The sequence below is a fragment of the Mobula hypostoma genome, chromosome 2, assembly GCF_963921235.1.
Source record: "Mobula hypostoma chromosome 2, sMobHyp1.1, whole genome shotgun sequence".
NCBI lineage: Eukaryota > Metazoa > Chordata > Chondrichthyes > Myliobatiformes > Myliobatidae > Mobula > Mobula hypostoma.
Genome location: NC_086098.1, coordinates 180,034,603 through 180,054,570, shown reverse-complemented (window position 1 = coordinate 180,054,570; position 19,968 = coordinate 180,034,603). Strand labels below are relative to the sequence as shown.

The window sequence follows — 19,968 nt, the reverse complement described above, 5'->3', positions numbered from 1 at the left end:
ATGGGACTGTCTTGTTGCAGGAAAACAAGCCCAGGGCTCCCACTGATTCAACGGTATTGGTGTGTTGCAATGATTTTATATGTTCATACGGGGAAAATATGTGCTGTGTGTTTAATATCCAAATGTTACTTAAAATGTTATGATGCTATTGACTTATAAGTGACTTATATAACCATATAACAATTACAGCATGGAAACAGGCCATCTCTGCCCTTCTAGTCCATGCTGAACGCTAATCTCACCTAGTCCCACCGACCTGCACTCAGCACATAACCGTCCATTCCTTTCCTGTTCATATACCTATCCAATTTCTCTTTAAATGATAATATCGAACCTGCCTCTGCCACTTCTACTGGAAGTTCGTTCAACACTTACTTCAAGCTCCCCTGTCCTCCCCTGATAATTGACTTATCGCTATATTAATGCAAGGAAAATATGCGCTGTGTGTTTAATATTAAATTCGTTAGATAATCCCTTTTAGAAACGAAATTGAGTGTATTAGCCACTTATCACCTATATTCCAGTCATGATTAACATGATTAACACCCCCCCCAAAACAGAATAGCCAAAAAGATTTGTAGAAAAAATAGGCGCATACACGCATCCGCACTGGTGCCCGCGCAAGGCTTCATGGCCATTGTAGTCTCAAGGTAAACAATGTATTTGACTGTTACTCTTGTCCGTTGCCAACCCTACCCCCCCCCCCTCCGCCCCCCGGGTCGGCCAGTCTGCAAGAATATTGTCAATATGAAACCGGTCCGCAGTGCAAAAAAGGTTGGGGACCCCTGGTATATAACTATGAGACGCAAAACTGCGGTAGATAGGCAGTGTCAGTTTCCCAAGATAAGGGTGCCTCAAACTAGAGGGCAGAGGGTTTTGGTGAAAAGAAGGAGGTTTAGAGGGGATTTGAGGAGTTAATCTTTCACACTAAGAGTAGTTGGTATCTGGAATGAGCTGCCAGGAAAGGTGGAGGCAGGAAGAGTAACAATAATCGCATAGCATCTAAATTAGTACGTGAATGAATAGGACACAGATTAAGAGCGAATTAATGCAGTCAAGTGAGTTTAGAGATAGGCTGATGTGATGGGCCAAAGGTCCTGTTTCTTATGTCGTGCAACTCTGACACTTATGTGCAACGGTTTGTTTGGTCCAACAGCATTTGATTCCTTGGATTTGCACCTTTCACACATCCCCCTTGCACTCAGATTCCCTTTGATGTCAGCAAACCCTCGTGCCTTGCCTCCCTCCTTTTCCCAGTTTTATAATGTTTAAGGGACCAGGACTCATCCTAGTGACTGGCTGGGCTGTAAGGCACTGCTTTACAGGATGTAGCCTGATTATTCAGTGAGGTTGAATTACTGGCAAGTAATCTCTGCCATCTCCTCGTCTGTCAGCTATCCCGAGGCTAGGGAGGCTGCTAAGTATAAGTTTGCTTGGCCACCTGGTCAGAATTTGAACCCTCCCATCAGGCAACTGCAACTATAACTAGTATCCCTTACACTGACTCACTTTATCTGAGACATTCCATTTTCCCGTGTGGAGTTCAATGTATATATATCTTTCAGTTCCACTCCCAACTCTATATAATCACAGCCCCAAGGATAGTTCAACATGGTAACTTTACCACTGGTTCTTCTGGTCAAAAGTACCTTGTAACTGTAGCTTAAGAATAAATGTTTATTTACTGTTTTATCATCTACAATCGAGGTTAGTCCACTCATGAAAATAGGAGGAAGAGTAGCTACTTAGGCCCTGGAGCCTGCTCTGCTACTCAATATACTTGTAGCTCCAGGCCTCATGTTCTCTTCTCTGCCAAAAAGCCGTGAATTCCCTACTATCAAAGTTTAAAGTTCGAAGTAAATTTAATATCAAAGTACTTACAGTATATGTTACCATAAACTAACCTGTGATCCATTTTCTTCCAGGCAGTCACAGTAGAACAAAGCAAAATGCAATAGAATTAATAAAAAACTGCACACAAAGGCTGATGTGGAATCGAAAACAAATTAGGTGGATAGAGGGAAACTACACATAGAGGGTATAGGGTATAACTAACAACTTGGACAAAAGAAATAAGAGGCATGACAGTAAAATCATATTTAACTCAAGGATTAATTAATATCTGTAGTAGGTTTATGGGGCTAAATGGGGGAATGGGACAAATGTGGTTACTTACTCTTAGGAGTTGACATTTACTTGAATGGTTGAATGCATCTTATGCAATAACATTTCAAAGTTCATAGTAAATTTATTATCAAAGTGCATATATGTCACCATATCTAACCCTGAGATTAATTTTCTTGCAGGCATACTCAGTAAATCCATTATAGAATCAATGAAAGACCACATCAAGTTGGGTGTTCAATCAGTGTACAAAGACAACAAAATGTACAAATGTAAAAAGAAAGAATTAATAATAAATAAATAAATAAATAAGCAGTGACTATTGAGAACATGAGATGAAGAGTCTTTGAAAGTGAGTCCATAGGTTGTGGGAACATTTCAGTGATGAACCAAGTGGAGTGTGGTTATCCTGTTGGTTGAGGGGTAAGGACCTGATGGTTGAGGGGTAATAACTGCTCCTGAACCTAGTGGTATGAGTCCTGAGGCTCCTTTAACTTCTTTCTGATGGCAGCAGTGAGGAGAGAGCATGACCTGGATTGTGTAGTGCCCTGATGACTGGTGCTTCTTTCTTGTGACAGCGCTTCAGTAGATGTGCTCAGTGGTGGGGAGGGCTTTACCCGTGATGAACTAGGCCGTATCAACTACTTTTTGTTGGATTTTCCATTCAAGAACATTGGTGTTTCCATACCAGGCTGTGTTGCCATACCAAATCTTTACAAACTTCTAAGGAAGTAGAGGTACGGCTGTGCTTTCTTTGTAATTGCACTTAAGTGTTGGGCCTAGGACAGGTCCTCCCAAATGTTAACACCGAGGGATTTAAAGTTGTTGACCCTCTCCACCTCTGATCTTCCGCTAAGGACTGCTCATTGACTTCGAGTTTCAATGAAGTCAATAATCAGCTCCTTGGTCTTGCTGACATTGAAAGAGGTTATTGTGTTTCAATGTTCCTCTTATATGCTGATTAGCCACCACCTTTTATTCAGCCTACGGCATTGATATTGTCAAGAAACATGAAGATAGTATAGGAGCTGTTCTTAGCCACAAAGTCATAAGTGTAAAGCGAGTAGAGTAGGGGGGTTGTGGCGCACCTGTGCGGAAGCAGATTATGGATGAGATGTTTTTGCCAATTCAGACTGACTGGGGTCTGCAAGTGAGGAAGTCAAGGGTCCAATTGCACAGGAAGATATTGAGGCCAAGGTCTTGAAGTTTATTGATTAGTTTGAGGGGATGATGGCATTGAATGCCAAGCTGTAGTCGATAATGACCATCCTGATGTATGTATCTTTGTAGTCCAGTTGTTGTAGGTTTGAGTGAAGAACCAATGAGGTGGCATCTGCTGTGGGCCTGTTGTGCCAGTAGACAAATTGCAGCAGATCTAAGTTGCTTCTCAGGAGTGGATACTGTATGTTTCATCACCGACCTCTCAAAACACTTCATCACAGTGGACATAAGTGTTAATTGAGGCAGGTTACTATGTTTGTCTTCGGCACTGGCATTACTGTAGCCTGCTGTTATGATTCCATAATTTATTTGTCTCATTGCCTATGTTTGTATTTTTCATCCTATTAGGTAATAAGACCATAAGACATAGTAACAGAATTAGGCTATTGATTCCATTGAGTCTGTTCTGCCATTCCATCATGGCTGATTTATTACCCTTCTTAACCCCATTCTCTGGCTTCTCTCCAAAACCTTTGATACCCTTACTAATCAAGAACCTATCATTTTCCATTTTAAATATACCCAGTGACTTGGCTTACACAGACATCCTGGGCAATGAATTCCTCAGATTTACTACACTTTGACTAAAGGAATTCCTCCTCATCTCTGTTCTAAATGTATGTCCCTCAACTCTGAGGCTTTGCCCTCTTGTCCTAGATTCATCCATTATAGGAAGCATTCTTTCCACATCCTCTCCATCTAAGCTTTTAAATATTCAAAAGGTTTCTATGATATCCAACTTCATTCCTCTAAACTCCAGCATGTGCAGGCCCAGAGCCAGCAAACGTTCCTCATATGTTAACCCTTTCATTGCTGGGATCATTCTCATGAACCTCCTCTGGACCCTCTTCAATGCCGATTTATCCTTTCTTAGACAAGGAAGAAGAACCAGTGGCTGACTCCTTATCTTACTGGCGAGCCAGATAAAAATCATTGAGCACTAGAGCGGAAAACGAACAAGTGTTCAGCATTGTCTGCCTGCGTTTTACTGGTCTCCCTTTCTTCTTGCTACTACCGTTGCATGGGAGGTGCAGGAGTCTTTGGTCCCACACCGCCAGGTTCAGGAGCAGTTGTTGCCCTGCAGCTATTGGGCCCCTGGACTGGCTTCACTTGCCTCAGCTCTGAATGGGCTCTGCAGCTGTGGAGTCACGTTAGGGGACTTTGCAAATATATATTCCCGCAACACACATCAAAGTTGTTGGTGAATGCAGCAGGCCAGGCAGCATCTATAGGAAGAGGTACAGTCGACGTTTCAGGCTGAGACCCTTCGTCAGGACCAACTGAAGGAAGAGCTAGTAAGAGATTTGAAAGTGGGAGGGGAAGGGGGAGATTCAAAATGATAGGAGAAGACAGGAGGGGGAGGCCAAACTCATGAGATTGAGACACCCCTCCCGCCCCAAACCCCGGTTTGTGTGGATGCTGTGTAATTTACCACCCTGTTACAAATTAGTGCCATGAAATAACAGACAGCACACTGCATACGACTAAAGGAATTATATTTATGAATCTTAACTTAAGGGTTAGTAAAGAAAAGGAAAAGAAATCTGACCCCTGTGGAACACTCCTAGTCACCAGCAGCCAACCTGAAAAGGCCCCCTTAATTCCTACTCTTTGCCTCCTACCGGTCAGTCAATCTACTAACCAATCTTTCCTCTAATACCACAAGCTCTTATCTTGCCTCGTGTGTATCATCATGTCAAAGATCTTCTGAAAATCCAAATAAACAGCATGACTGACTCTTCTTTGTTTATCCTGTCTGTTATTTCGTCAAAAAGTTCCAACAGATTTGTCAGGCAAGATTTCACCTTGCTGCCTTTAGCGAATTTTATCATGTGCCTCCAAGTATCCCAAAACCTCATCCTTAATAATGGATTCCAACATCTTACTATAATTTAAACCATAGGTCAACTGGCCTATAAATTCCTTTCTTCTGCCTCCCTTCCTTCTTAAAGAGTGGAATAACATTTGCAATTTTCCAGTCTCTGGATCTGTTCCAGAATTTAGTGATTCCTGAAAGATCCTTATTAATGCTACTATCTCTTCCGCTACCTTTCTCAGAACCCTGGTGTGAATTCCATCCGGTCAGATGACTAATCAACCTTCACACCTTTCAGCTTCCCAAGCACCTTCTCCTTAGTATTAGCAACTACACTCACTTGTGCCCCCTGACAATCTCACATTTCTGGCATATTGCTAGTGTCTTCCACAGTGAAGGCTGACACAAAATACTAATTAATTTCATCTTCTGTTCTTTCTCTCCCATTACTATCTCTCTGTTGTAATTTTCTACCGGTCCATTTTCTATTTTATTCTTTATATAGCTGAAACAGTTGTTGGTATTCTATTTTATACTATTGGCTAGCTTACCTTCATATTTCACTATTTCTCTCCTTATGGTTTTTTTAGTTGCTTTCTGTTGGTTTTTATAAAATTCCCAATCCTTTAACTTTCCACTAATTTTTGTTATATTATATGCCCTCTCATTTGCGTTTATGCTGCCTTTGACTTCCCTTGTCAGCCACAGTTGCCCCATCCTTCCTTTAGAATGCATTGTTATATTTGGGATCTTCATTCTGTGCCTTCTGAGTTGCTCCCAGAAACTCCAGTCATTTCTTTTCTGCCATTATCCTTGCTAGTGTCCCCTTCCAATCAATTCGGCCAGCTTCTCTCATATGCCTCTGTATTTCTATTTTCTCCACTACAATGCTGATACATTCGACTTTATCTTCTTCCTCTCAAACTGCAGGGTGAATTTTATTATACTATAATCACTGCCTCCTAAAGGTTCCTTAAGCTCCCTAATCAAATCTGGTTCATTACACAACACCCAATCTTGAATTGCCTTTCTGCTAGTGGGCTCAAGCACAAGCTACTCTAAAAAGCTATCTTGCAGGCATACTACAATTTACTTCTCTTAGGATCTAGCACTTCCAGTCGCCGACTCACAGAGAATTCTAGACTTGAGGCTCTGGCTAATGGGACTCGACTTCAGGAATTCTGACTGGCCCACTGGCTTCAATCCTCAGTATCATCACCAGGACCTGCTGCTCACCAAGCTTGAGGAGATAAAACAAGCTTTGTGGGTGATTCTCAAATCAGAAATTGTATTGTAGATTACTGAATAATAGGTTAGTCATCAATGCAAACTGATTTGTCATAATGTGTGTATCAAATAGTCAGACAAAAAATGGAATTGATATCATGATGTTATGGCTGCATACTGTATATATTCTAAAATCCAAGCCTAAGGTTGCAACTCGTCAATAATCCAAACAGAACAACAATATTTATTGCTTCCTTTCAGCTTAAGAGAGCGGGGCACCTTTCCAGGACTCTGATACTATTTTTTGTTGTCTTTTTGTTTAAATTCCTTTTCCCCTGCCAGACACTGCTTCATAACAAATGCATCTTTTCATTGAGCTTGTCCCTAATGGAAACGTTATATTCTACAAGTCTCGATGTCAAATTTGAGGAAAAAAAACTTTTGGCACTGAATTCTGCTCTGGAAAGGAGCAGGAAACTTGAGCCAAGTGCATTGTGAGCAGGAACATTGGCATTGGAACAAAGGTTGCTGAAGGGGTCAGAGACAGAGGGTTTCTACATCTAAAGTGTAAGATGAAACAATAGAAAGGATCTCTAACTTGGTGTTGGTAGTTTTAAACTTCCTCGTGCTGGTTTAACCCATGTGTTTCGGGGACAGATGAGGGGGTCTTTAAGAATGCATACGGACTCCTGTTAAGCAGCATCTGGGCAGGGGGCTTCCTGTATGTTTCAAAGACTGAACGTTATTCTCCACGAAGAAAGAATGGTTGGAAGCATCCAACAAGAAATCTGTTTGATCGTTCCTTCCATTGAACTGGTTGTATGATATTAACCGATTACTCCCCCCATTCCTACAATGGGTGTCCCATACCATTCTGCAGAATTAGGTGCAGCATCGAGAGACAAATTGTCACACAGGGTAACGTTGACTCAGACCATGAGAGGCCTGCGTCGGGCATTTTCATGCCTTACAAGGCGCAGATTGGAAGTCTGTGTGGGGTGCCACTCCTCGTACAGACTAGAACAATGTGTGATTAAGTGCCTTGCTCAAGGGCACAAACACGCTGCCACAGCTGAGGCTCGAACTAGCGACCTTGAGGTGACTAGACGAACGCCTTAACCACTTGGCCACGTGCCCAACACTACATTATGTGTCACACAACATTATGAAAATATCATGTATTTTTATGCTCTCTGAAATACATTCAAGATAGCCTGAACACTGATTAATCAGAAGAGCATAGAATATAGAACAGCATAAAACATAGGACATAGAAAGCTACAGTACAGTACAGTCCCTTCAGCCCACAATGTAGTGCTGATTTTTTAACTTACCCTAAGATCAATGTTTGGATGGTGGGGCGGAGATAGTAAATCACCTTTTAGCTGGGTAGCCTTCAATCTGACGGCATGAATATCGATTTCTACTTTGGGAGAACAAGTTTCCCCCTCCTCTTCCTTTATTCCCCACTTTAACGTTTCACTTCTTCTCACTTGCCTATTACTTCCCCCGGGTCCCCTCCTCCTTCCCTTTCTCCTACTTTCCACTCTCCTCTCCTATCAGATTCTTTATTCTCCTGGCCTTGACCTTTCCCACCAATCTGGCTTCACCTATCACCTTCTGGCTAGCATCTTTCCCCTTCCCCCACCATTTTATTCAGGCAACTTCCCCCTTCATTTTCAGTCCTGAAGAGGGGTCTTGGCCTGAAATGTTGACTACTTACTTTTTTCCATTGATGCTGCCTAACCTGTTGAGTTCCTCCAGCAATTTTTTTTTGTGTTGCTGTAGGGGTAGAGATACGTCTCTACCAAAGGAGGTGTTAGTACTCCTTCCCTCCTCTCACCTGCAGGTCATCTTTGGACAAGGTGTAGCACCTGCTTAGCCACCCTACCTCCTGTCAAGGTCACAGGAAGTCATAGGAGCAGGTGGTGAATGGTCATATGAGCAGCAGGTATATTTCGCAAGTCCTAGTCATGCAACCACTGACGCCAGGCAGGTAATCTCTGAAGAGTATTGATAATGGCTGGGGGGTCACTTGTCTTGTTACCCAGAAGAAGCGAATGACAATGCACTTCAACAGAAAAATTTGCCAAGAACAATCATGGTGACAGAAAGACCATGATTGTTCATATCAAAAAACATGGCACAGAATGAACCAACAAAGATCAATCTATATAGCATGCTATTTTTCTATCATCCATCTGCCTATCCTAGAGTTTCTTAAGTGTCCCTAACATATCTGTCTCCACCATCACCAGGATGTTCCACACACTCACCTCTCTGTATGTAAAATAAAAACCTGAAATCTCTCCTATGATTTCCACCAATCATCTTCAAATTGTGCCTTCATTGTAAAATTATGAAGAGAAGACACACAAAAGTCAAAATGTAAGTACTACAGGATCAGTGAGGAAGTGGAACAATAAGAGTGACCGGGCCCAGTCTGAAATGCTGTTGGGTGTGGACTCAGGAGCTTTGGTTCCTATTTGGTGTCTTGTTTAAAGATACTTCATACTTTATGCTTTATTGTTTTAAAAAGGTAGTAGGGATAGTCCGGGTAATTATAGACCAGTGAGCCTTACGTCTGTGGTGGGAAAGCTGTTGGAAAAGATTCTTAGAGATAGGATCTACAGGCATTTAGAGAATCGTTGTCTGATCAGGGACAGTCAGCATGGCTTTGTGAAGGGCAGATCGTGTCTAACAAGCCTGATAGAGTTCTTTGAGGAGGTGATCAGGCATATAGATGATGGTAGTACCGTGGATGTGATTTATATAGATTTTAGTAAGGCATTTGACAAGGTTCCACACGGTACGCTTATTCAGAAAGTCAGAAGGCATGGGATCCAGGGAAGTTTGGCCAGGTAGATTCAGAATTGGCTTGCTTGCAGAAGGCAGAGGGTCGTAGTGGAGTGAGTACATTCAGATTGGAGGATTGTGACTAGTGGTGTCCCACAAGGATCTAATCTGGGACCTCTACTTTTCGTGATTTTTATTAACGACCTGGATGTGGGGGTAGAAGGGTGGGTTGGTAAGTTTGCAGACGACACAAAGGTTGGTGGTGTTGTAGATAGTGTAGAGGATTGTCAAAGATTGCAGAGAGACATTGATAGGATGCAGAAGTGGTCTGAGAAGTGGCAGATGGAGTTCAACCCGGAGAAGTGTGAGGTGGTACACTTTGGAAGGACAAACTCCAAAGCAGAGTACAAAGTAAATGGCAGGGTACTTGGTAGTGTGGAGGAGCAGAGGGATCTGGGGGTACATATCCACAGATCCCTGAAAGTTGCCTCACAGGTAGATAGGGTAGTTAAGAAAGCTTATGGAGTGTTAGCTTTCATAAGTCAAGGGATAGAGTTTAAGAGTTGCGATGTAATGATGCAGCTCTATAAAACCCTTGTTAGGCCACACTTGGAGTACTGTGTCCAGTTCTGGTCACTTCACTATAGGAAGGAAGTGGAAGCATTGGAAAGGGTACAGAGGAGATTTACCAGGATGCTGCCTGGTTTAGAGAGTATGCATTATGATCAGAGATTAAGGGAGCTAAGGCTTTACTCTTTGGAGAGAAGGAGGATGAGAGGAGACATGATAGAGGTGTACAAGATAATAAGAGGAGTAGATAGAGTGGATAGCCAGCGCCTCTTCCTGAGGGCACCACTGCTCAATACAAGAGGACATGGCTTTAAGGTAAGGGGTGGGAAGTTCAAGGGGGATATTAGAGGAAGGTTTTTTACTCAGAGAGTGGTTGGTGTATGCAATGCACTGCCTGAGTCAGTGGTGGAGGCAGATACACTAGTGAAGTTTAAGAGACTACTAGACAGGTATATGGAGGAATTTAAGGTGGGGGCTTATATGGGAGGCAGGGTTTGAGGATCGGCACAACATTGTGGGCCGAAGGGCCTGTACTGTGCTGTACTATTCTATGTTCTATGTTCAAACAATTGATACTAGAACGTACAATCATCACAGCGATATTTGATTCTGCGCTTTGTGCTCCCCGGAGTACAAATTGATAGTAAATAGTAAAAATTTAAATTATAAATCATAAATAGAAAATAGAAAAGGGAAAGTAAGGTAGTGCAAAAAAACTGAGAGGCAGGTCCGGATATTTGGAGGGTACGGCCCAGATCCGGGTCAGAATCCGTTCAGCAACTTATCACAGTAGGAAAGAAGCTGTTCCCAAATCTGGCCGTACGAATCTTCAAGCTCCTGAGCCTTCTTCCGGAGGGAAGAGGGACAAAAAGTGTGTTGGCTGGGTGGGTCGTGTCCTTGATTATCCTGGCAGCACTTCTCCGACAGCGTGCGGTGTAAAGTGAGTCCAAGGATGGAAGATTGGTTTGTGTGATGTGCTGGGCTGTGTTCACAATCTTCTGCAGCTTCTTCCGGTCTTGGACAGGACAACTTCCATACCAGGTTGTGATGCACCCTAGAAGAATGCTTTCTACGGTGCATCTATAAAAATTAGTGAGGGTTTTAGGGGACAGGCCAAATTTCTGTAGCTTTCTCAGGAAGTAAAGGCGCTGGTGGGCCTTCTAGGTAGTGGACTCTGCTTGGTGGGACCAAGTCAGGTCATTTGTGATACTGTCCCCAAGGAACTTAAAGCTTTTGACCTGTTCCACTTGTGCACCACCGATGTAAATGGAGTTGTGTGGTCCGCTACTCCTTCTGAAGTCAACAACCAATTCCTTCGTCTTGCTGACGTTGCGGGATAGGTTATTGTCTTCGCACCATGCCACCAGGTTCTTAATTTCCTCTCTGTACTCAAACTCATCATTACCCGAGATACGGCCTACAATTGTAGTGTCATCAGCAAACTTATATATTGAGTTTGATGGAAACTTGGCTACACAATCATGGGTGTACAGTGAGTACAGCAGGGGGCTGAGTACACAGCCTTGTGGGGCACCGGTGCTCAGAGTGATTGTAGAGGAGAACTTGTCCTCTATTTTTACAGCCTGGGTCCTGTCTGTAAGGAAGTTGAAGATCCAGCTGCAGATCTGAGTGCTAAGGCCCAGGTTCCAGAGCTTAGGAATCAGTTTATTTGGAATGATGGTATTAAAGGCAGAGCTGTAGTCAATGAAAAGGAGTCTTACGTATGCGTCTTTATTCTTCAGGTGTTCTAAGGAGGAACGTAGGGCCAGAGAGATGGCATCTGCGGTTGACCTGTTGCTCCGGTAGGCGAATTGCAAATCGTCGAGGTGACTGGTAGGCTGTGGTTGATGTGTGCCATAACCAATCGCTCGAAGCACTTCATAGCAATTGATGTCAGAGCCACAGGTCAATGGTCATTCAAGCATGCCATCTTGCTCTTCTTTGGCACCGGGATTATCGTTGCCTTCTTAAAACATGAGGGGATCTTCGACTGAAGCAAGGAGCAGTTGAAGATATCAGCAAACACTCCAGCTAGCTCGCTTGCACAGGCCCAGAGAACCTGTCCCAGGACGCCATCTGGGCCTGTCACCTTCCTTGGATTTATCTTCAGGAAAGCCCTTCTAACGTCCTCCTCGGTGACGATGAATCTTGATGCCACCAGGTCCCGTTCATCCGGAGGGACCGGGACACTCCTCTTCTGCTCGAATCTTGCGTAGAATATGTTAAGTTCGTCAGGAAGAGAAGCGCCACAGTTATTGATATTCCCAGCCTTTTCTTTGTGCCCAGTGATCTCATTTAGACCCTGCCATAGTCTACCAGCATCCCTCTGGTTAGCCTGGGCTTCCAACTTGGCTCGATATTGCCTCTTGGCATCCTTAATGGCTTTCCGGAGTTCATGCCTGGATTCCGTGTAGCAACTGGTATCCCTGGACCTAAAAGCCGCAGCTCTAGCCTTCAAAAGGGGCTTGACCTCATAATTCATCCGAGGTTTCCGGTTAGGGAATACCCAGATCATCTTGCGAGACACACAGTCCTCTGTACATTTCCAAATAAAGTCCGTGACAACTGAGGCATATCCATCGAGGTTAGCTGCCAAGTCCTTGAATACTAACCAGTCCACCGATTCAAAGTAGTCACATAGGATCTCATCCGTTTCCTCCGTCCAACGCAACACCACTTTTGACACCATGACCTCCCGCTTCAGTTTCTGTTTGTAAGCCGGGAGAAGGAGTATGGCCTGATGGTCCGATTTTCCGAAGTGAGGTCGTGGGACAGAACGGTAGGCATCCTTGACTGCTGTGTAGCAGTGGTCAAGTATAATCCGGCCTCTAGTAGGGCAGGAGACATGTTGGTATAACTTTGGTAGCACCTTTCTGAGGTTGGCCTGGTTAAAGTCCCCGGCTGTAATGAGCAAAGCCTCCGGATACCTGGTCTCAAGTTCACTGATGTTGGCATACAGTATGTTCAGAGCACACTCCACATCCACCTGGGGGGGAATGTAGACCGCTGTCAGTATGACCGAGGTGAATTCCTGTGGCAGATAGTAGGGACGACACTTCACCAACAGGTGTTCCAGGTCCGGGCTGCAGGAGCTTGTCAGTGTCACTGTGTCTGAGCACCACCCAGTGTTGATCAGTAGGCAGACACCACCTCCCCTCGTCTTGCCCAAAGACACCGTGCGGTCCATCCGATGGATCGAAAATCTCTCCAGTCGGATGGCACAGTCGGGGGGTGGCAGGGGAGAGCCAGGTCTCGGTGAAACAGAATACACAGCAGTTCTGCATCTCCCTGCAGTAGGTGAGTCCCCCTTTAAGATCATCCACCTTGTTCTCTATGGCTTGCATATTAGCTAATAGGATGGTGGGCATAGGGACCCTGAAGCCCCTCAGCTTCAATCTGACCAGTAGCCCAGCTCTTTCCCCATGCTTCCTCAGTAAATAGTGCATCTTTCCAGGTTTCCATTGATGCAGTATGTTGTTGGCAGCTCTTTGAGGTTAGTGGACGCGTCCCACAGGGATCGATCGACGGGTCACGTCGACGAGTGCTCCGGGTCGGGCTGAGTGACGGGGGAGGCTCCGCTGGCACTTCCAGCTGCCGGGTGCCCGGGCTGTCGATTGGGTCGGGCCCCGAAGCCGACACTTAATTGCGGAGGGCCGAGCTCCTGGCTGAAACAAGTCTGTGAGCTGAGTCACAGTTGCGGAGGCCTTCGATCCAGCCTAGCCTCGGGCTCGATTTCCAAGGTCGGCGGCAGAGGCCTCACTTCTGGCAGCCGTGGATGTCCACCAACAGCGCTTTACGGTGGTCGGTCCGGGGAAGTATCTGGGGCACCTTGAGGTCTCCGATGTCACTTCTGTGTGGTTGTCTGCTCCGGAGAGGTGCTGGTCATAATGGGCCGTGTCTCCAAGCTCTCTGGCACCATAGCAGGCCGCGGGTCTCTGGGAATTTGGTGGGCCTTGGACCAGGCCTCGTTGGTCGGGTCCAGGTACGGTCCGGAGTTGAAGAAGCAATTCTGGCTCAGTGATCTCCAGCTGGGTCAGTAGTTTCGCCAGGGTGTTATTGATCTTGCTAGATGTAGCAGATTGGAGGATTAGGAGGATTTCTCTGGTATAGGATAGTGTAGAGGGCAATTTGCTTGGGAGAGTCGCCAGATACCGGCGCCATTTTGAATGATACATTCCCAGTCTTCACATGCTGTGCAAATGTATAAATATTGGGAAATGTGTGTTAGTCAGTGTGCCACAGATGAATGATTGAGCAGAGAGGTCAGCCACATATATGTTGAAATGCTGATGGTGACTACACAGCACCCTTGTTCCTGGAATTTATCCTTGGAACCTCCCACAATTAAGGTTCTAGGGACAATCAGTGCTTCCTGGATGATTCCATTGTTGTGTTAGTTCTGGCAGTACAGGAGACTGTAGATGCTGGAGTATGGAGCGACATGAAAAGAGCTGTAAGATTTCAGTGAGTTAGGCAGCACCGATGGACAGTCAACACTGGTTCAAGACCCTTCATCTGGACTGGAATGAAAGAAGGAATATAGCCGGTATAAACCCATGGAGCAATGGGGTGGAGCAAGAGCTTACACTTACAGTACGCTGGAGGAACTCAGCAGGTTGGGCAGCATCAGTGGAAACAATGAGTCGACGTTTCGGGCCGGAACCCTTCGTCAGGACTGAAGAATGAAGGAGGGGGAAGGATTGTTGTGGAGCAAGAACTGGCAGGTGATTGTTGGATCTAGGCAAGGGGGAGGGTTTTTAGATGGATGAAGGAGTTGATGGGGATCTTCAAACCTTTGTCACTTCTACCTGCCACCTCCCAGCTTCTAGGATACTGCTATCCATCCATTTTCCAAACAATTTCAACTGGGCTACAGTCCACCACCTTCTGTGTTCTTGTTGGTGTGGATGGAGATCTGTGGCATTGGAGAAACGTTAATGATAACAGTTGCATGGCAGGAAGGCCCCAGATTATGTGATGCTCCCCTTATTATCACAATGCAGGTAGCGTCTTGCGAAGAATAAATATGATAATGAAAGAGAACAGCAACTGAATATGCTAGGTGAACCTCTGCTCACATCTCTTTAGACTTTAGCCCCGTCACTAACAAACCTTCCCAGCCTGTCTTCCCTCTGGAAGCAACTGAAGAGGTGATTCCCAAAAAATGAATCATGCTGTCTGTTTAGAAAGAGTGATTGAAAATTCCAGTTGGATGTCAAATGCCAGAATGCACTGGCCAAATAAAAAATGTGGGCAGAAGCAAAACAAAGTGGTTAGAAAAATGTTAATTGCATTAAAAAAAATTCCATGTTTAAATCTTGTAATTTATCTGCTCATTAGATGGCTTTGCAAAGTTACAATTGAGGTTGACCACAGAGGTAGAGGGCTGGGGTGGAGAGGGTGCCATGTTATTAGCACCTCATTTAAACATGCCTGCAATTAATGAATTCCTCCAGGATCTTCCAAAAAACGGTTGGGCGTTTAATAGGTTGTGGATCTGGCTGAGTTCCCCTACAGGACACTACCCAGATATGAGTGAATTTAAAGGGAATACAGGCGCATTTCCGGAGACCAATTTCATGGCCAGGTGTTGAACTTTTTTGATTCAGTTGTAGTCGCATGCAAACACGCTACTAAAGAAGCACACGGAGGCAGAGAGAGCTGAAATCAGAATGCCTTTACTGATTCAAAATCGCACGCTTAAATCTCCCCTCCCATGGGCCCCTGCGACCCGTGGGGCGGACGTCAGACTGTCCCTGGAAGGTCCGCCCCGAGTGGATAGTTCCAAACGCGTGACTGTGTGTCTGCCCGCGGTTCCCGATGGCGGTTCTAGTCCCGTGTGTGTGGGCCGCCACCTCCCCCCAAGAAATGTCCATCGGGGGAGTGGAGCCCCCAGTCTGTGCGGCTTGCCTGGGTGGCCGGCCTTGCCGGCGCGGTGCGGGTACCCTCACTGGCTGCTCAGTGTCTAAGTGTGCCGGTTTGAGGCGGTCCACTGTAAAAGTCTCTTCCCGGCCACCCACCTCCACGACACACGTGGTTCCGTTGTGCTGGATCACCTTGAAGGGTTCCTCGTACGACCGCTGTAGAGGTGACCTGTGCATGCCCCTGCAAATAAAAACATACTCACAGTCTCGGAGGTCTTTAGGGGTGAAGGATGGCGTGGGACCATGACTGGAGGTTAGGACTGGTGCCAAGGTCCCTACCTTGTCCTGCAGCCCCATTAGCACTGCTGCTGGAATTTCTTCCGAACCTCAGGCCTCTGGTAAGAAACTCACTTGGGACTGTCAGGGGGGCGCCGTAGGCCAATTCGGCCAAGGAGGTGTCCAGGTCCTCCTTGGGGGCTGTGCGGATGCCCAGCAGGATCCAGGGAAGCTCATCTGTCCAGTTGGGGCCCCTGAGGTGCGCCATCAGGGCCGACTTGAGATGCCGGTGGAATCTCTCTACCAAACCGTTGGACTGGGGATGGTACGCTGTGGTGTGATGCAGCTGGGTGCCCAGGAGCTGCGCCAGTGCTGTCCACAAACCCGACGTGAACTGCGCCCCTCTGTTGGAGGTGATGTCCGTTGGGAGGCCAAACCTGGTGATCCGGTTTGCAATGAGTGTCCTGGTGCAGGTCTCAGTGGACGTGTCTGTGAGCGGTACGGCTTCCAGCCATCTGGTGAACCTATCTACCATGGTAAAGATATACCTGGCACCCTGGGCGACTGACAGGGGGCCGACGATGTCCACATGGATGTGTTGGAACCTCCTGTGCATCGGCTGGAACTGCTGGAGGGAGCCTTCACGTGCTGCTGGACTTCGGCGGTCTGGCAGTGTACGCAGGTCCTGGCCCAGTGTCCGACCTGTTTGCGCAAACCTTGCCAGACAAATCTGTCCGCTACCAGCTTGATGGACGCCCGGATGGACGGGTGGGTCAGGTCGTGCAGCGTGTCGAACATCCGGCGCCTCCATGCTGCTGGTACCACGGGTCGGGGTTTGCCGGTAGACACGTCGCACAGGAGTCAATCTGCTGCCAGGCCGATGGAGACGTCCTCCAACTGGAGCCCCGAAATGGCGGTGCGGTAAGCCGGGATCTCGGCGTCCGACCATTGTGATTCCCCCAGTGCTGCGTAGTCTATTCCTGAGGACGATATGCCTACTGAGTGGAGGCAGGGCTGCGACAGTGTGTCGGCGACGATGTTGTTCTTCCCTGCGATGTGGCGGACGTCCGTGGTGAATTCTGAAATAAAGGACAGGTGCCTCTGCTGCTGAGCTGACCATGGCTCCGATACCTTGGCCAGTGCGAAGGTGAGGGGCTTATGGTCCATATACACGGTGAACTCCCTTCCCTCGAGGAAGTACCGGAAATGCTGGACAGCCAGGTAGAGCGCTAGCAACTCTCTGACGAAAGTGCTGTACTTCACCTCTGGTGGCCATAGGTGCCGGCTGAAGAAAGCGAGTGGTCGCCACTGGTCCGATGATAAAAGTTGACCATCCCTACGAAGTCCTGCAGGCCCTTGACCGTGCTGGGCTTGGGGAACTGGCGGATGGCCTGGACCTTGTCCGGTAGGGGAACTGCGCCATGTCGGTTGACTCTGTGGCCCAAGAAGTTGATCTCCATCAGCTCAAAATGGCACTTTGCCAGATTGATTACCAGTCCATGGTTGCTCAGGCATTGGCAGAGCTGGCGCAAATATGCCATGTGCTCTTGGTGCGAACTGCTGGCCACCAGGATATCGTCCAAGTAAATGAAAACGAAATCTAGGCTGTGTTCCACTGAGTCCATGAGCCTTTGGAAAGTTTGGGCTGCATTCTTGAGACCAAAAGGCATCCTCAGGAATTCGAACAAGCTGAACGGGGTGATGAGGGCTGTCTTAGGCATGTCATCGGGGTGCACTGGGATCTGATGGTATCCCCTGACTAGGTCGATTTTGGAGAAGATGGTCGCTCCGTGCAGGTTCGCCATGAAGTCCTGGATGTGGTGTACCGGGTATCTCTCGGCGGTTGTGGCGTCGTTGAGCCTTCTGTAGTCTCCGCAGGTCCTCCATCCTCCTGCGGACTTGGGCACCATGTGCAGCGAGGATGCCCACGGGCTGTCTGAGCGGCATACGATTTCCATCTCTTCCATCTTATGGAACTTCTCCTTGGCGAGGTGGAGCTTGTCGGGTGGGAGCCTGCGAGCTCGGGCGTGCAGCGGTGGTCCTTGTGTGGGGATGTGGTGCTGCACACCGTGCTTGGGGTCGGCCGTGGAGAACTGCGGGGTGACTATGGAGGTTCGAGTCCCGTGTGTGCAGGCCGCCACACAGTTATATTTGATTATACACACTTGTAACCATGCCCCTGTGGAGGTGTCAGTTGGAACAACTTTACACACTTTTTTTTCGTTTTTTATGCAACTATGACCATTTTGGGTCATATTTTCAGGACATCAGCTGGTTCAGTACAGGGCAATCCTGATTTGGACATCTGTATAATGAGTAAGGGAAAGCTAATTGAAGTGTTCAGTTTTAGACAGTAATGTAGGCATTGGAAGTGATGATAATACACACTTGTAGATAACTGGAGGTTCTGAAGAGCCTTCTCCCTATGTTGGAGGGTTAAATGAAGTGGATTTTGTTCCTTGAGTAAGTGAAGGTTAGAATATAAGCAGTTCATAATTAAAGTTCAAAGTTCAATGTACATATACCACATACAACCTTGAGATTCGTCCTCTTACAGGCAGCTTCAAAACAAAGAAACCTGAAGTTCAAAGTATATTTTTTTATCAAAGTACATATACATTATATAACCTTGAGATTTGTCTCCTTACAGGCAGCCACAAAATAAAGAAACCCAGAAGAACCTTTTAATAAAAAGAAGACCATCAAGCACCCAATGTGCAGAAAAGAACGCAAATCATGCAAACTATAAAAGCAAAGAAATAATATTCAGAACTGAAGTTCACAAAAATGAATAATAAAATGTCAGCCAAAATGCAAACGCTTTGAAGGAAGTAAACAAAAATTGAAGTTCCACTTATCCATAACTCCCTGTTTGCAGTCTCAGGACATTGATAAATGCTTTATATCTAATGAAGCATATTTTATATTCTTGTACAGCAAATGCAGCAGCCAATTCTTACACAAGCTCTCGCTATCAGCAATGAAACAATGGCCATTTGATCTGATTACTAATATTGAATAAGGAATTATTATTGGCCAAACTATAGTTCTTTATATTTAAATGATCAATTTTGGTTATGGTAGCTTGTAAAGTCTGGAATTATAACAAATGGTAAAAAAAAATTCCCTCTTCCTCTATTCTCCACTCTGGCCTTTTACCTCTTCTCACCTGCCTATCACTTCCCTCCTTCACTTTCTCCTATGGTCCACTCTCCTCTCCTGTCTGATTCCTTCTTCTTAGCCCTTGACCTTCCTCACCCACCTGGCTTCAGCTATCACCTTCCAGACAGCCTCCTTCCCCTTCCCCCAACTTTTTATTCTGGTGTGTTTGCCCTTCCTTTTCAGTCCTGAAGAAGAGTCTTGGCCAGAAACATCGACTGTTTACTCATTTCCATAGATGCTGCCTGACCTGCTGAGTTTCTCCAGTACTGTATTTTGTGTGTGTTGCTTTGGAATTATAACTGCTTAAAAATGTATTTATTTCTCTATCTATCTATCTATCTATCTGTCTATCTATCTATCTATCTATCTATTTATTTATTTTTAAAAATCTATTTAGAGCTACAGGCCCTTCCTGCCCAATGAGCCCATGCCGGCCAATTGCATCCATATGATCATTAATCTACTAACCCGTACGTCTTTGGAATGTAGGAGGAAACCAGAGCACCAGAAGGAAACCTGCACAGTCACGGGGAGAATTCACGCCCTTCATACAGACAGTAGCAAGAATTGAACCTGAGTCACCCCTGCTGTAAAGTGTTATGCTAACCACTATGCTCCCGTGCCACCCCATAGCGGTTAGCCTAACACTTTACGGCGCCAATAAAAACTTTAAGCAATTAAAGTTGTTTAGTCTGCCTGAAGCAGATCCAATTCTAAATCTTGCCTTGTATAAATATCTGTATAAAGCTTTCTTTAATTATACTTCACATATACGGAACTTTTTAAAACTATGTGCATGACAGAAGAGCAACATAGAAACATAGAAACATAGAAAATAGGTGCAGGAGTAGGCCATTCGGCCCTTCGAGCCTGCACCGCCATTTATTATGATCATGGCTGATCATCCAACTC

The 19,968-nt window shown here is 45.9% G+C and overlaps 1 long non-coding RNA gene across 1 annotated transcript in view; it reads left to right on the top strand.

Moving 5' to 3' along the window:
* The window catches only part of LOC134360228 (uncharacterized), a 28,665-nt gene extending 10,045 nt beyond the window's left edge, over window positions 1–18,620 (top strand). Inside the window, exon 3 of the long non-coding RNA XR_010021281.1 lies at window positions 18,545–18,620. This is a non-coding gene — a long non-coding RNA (uncharacterized LOC134360228). The remainder of the gene's footprint in view (window positions 1–18,544) is intronic.
* The last annotated feature ends 1,348 nt before the right edge of the window (window positions 18,621–19,968 follow it).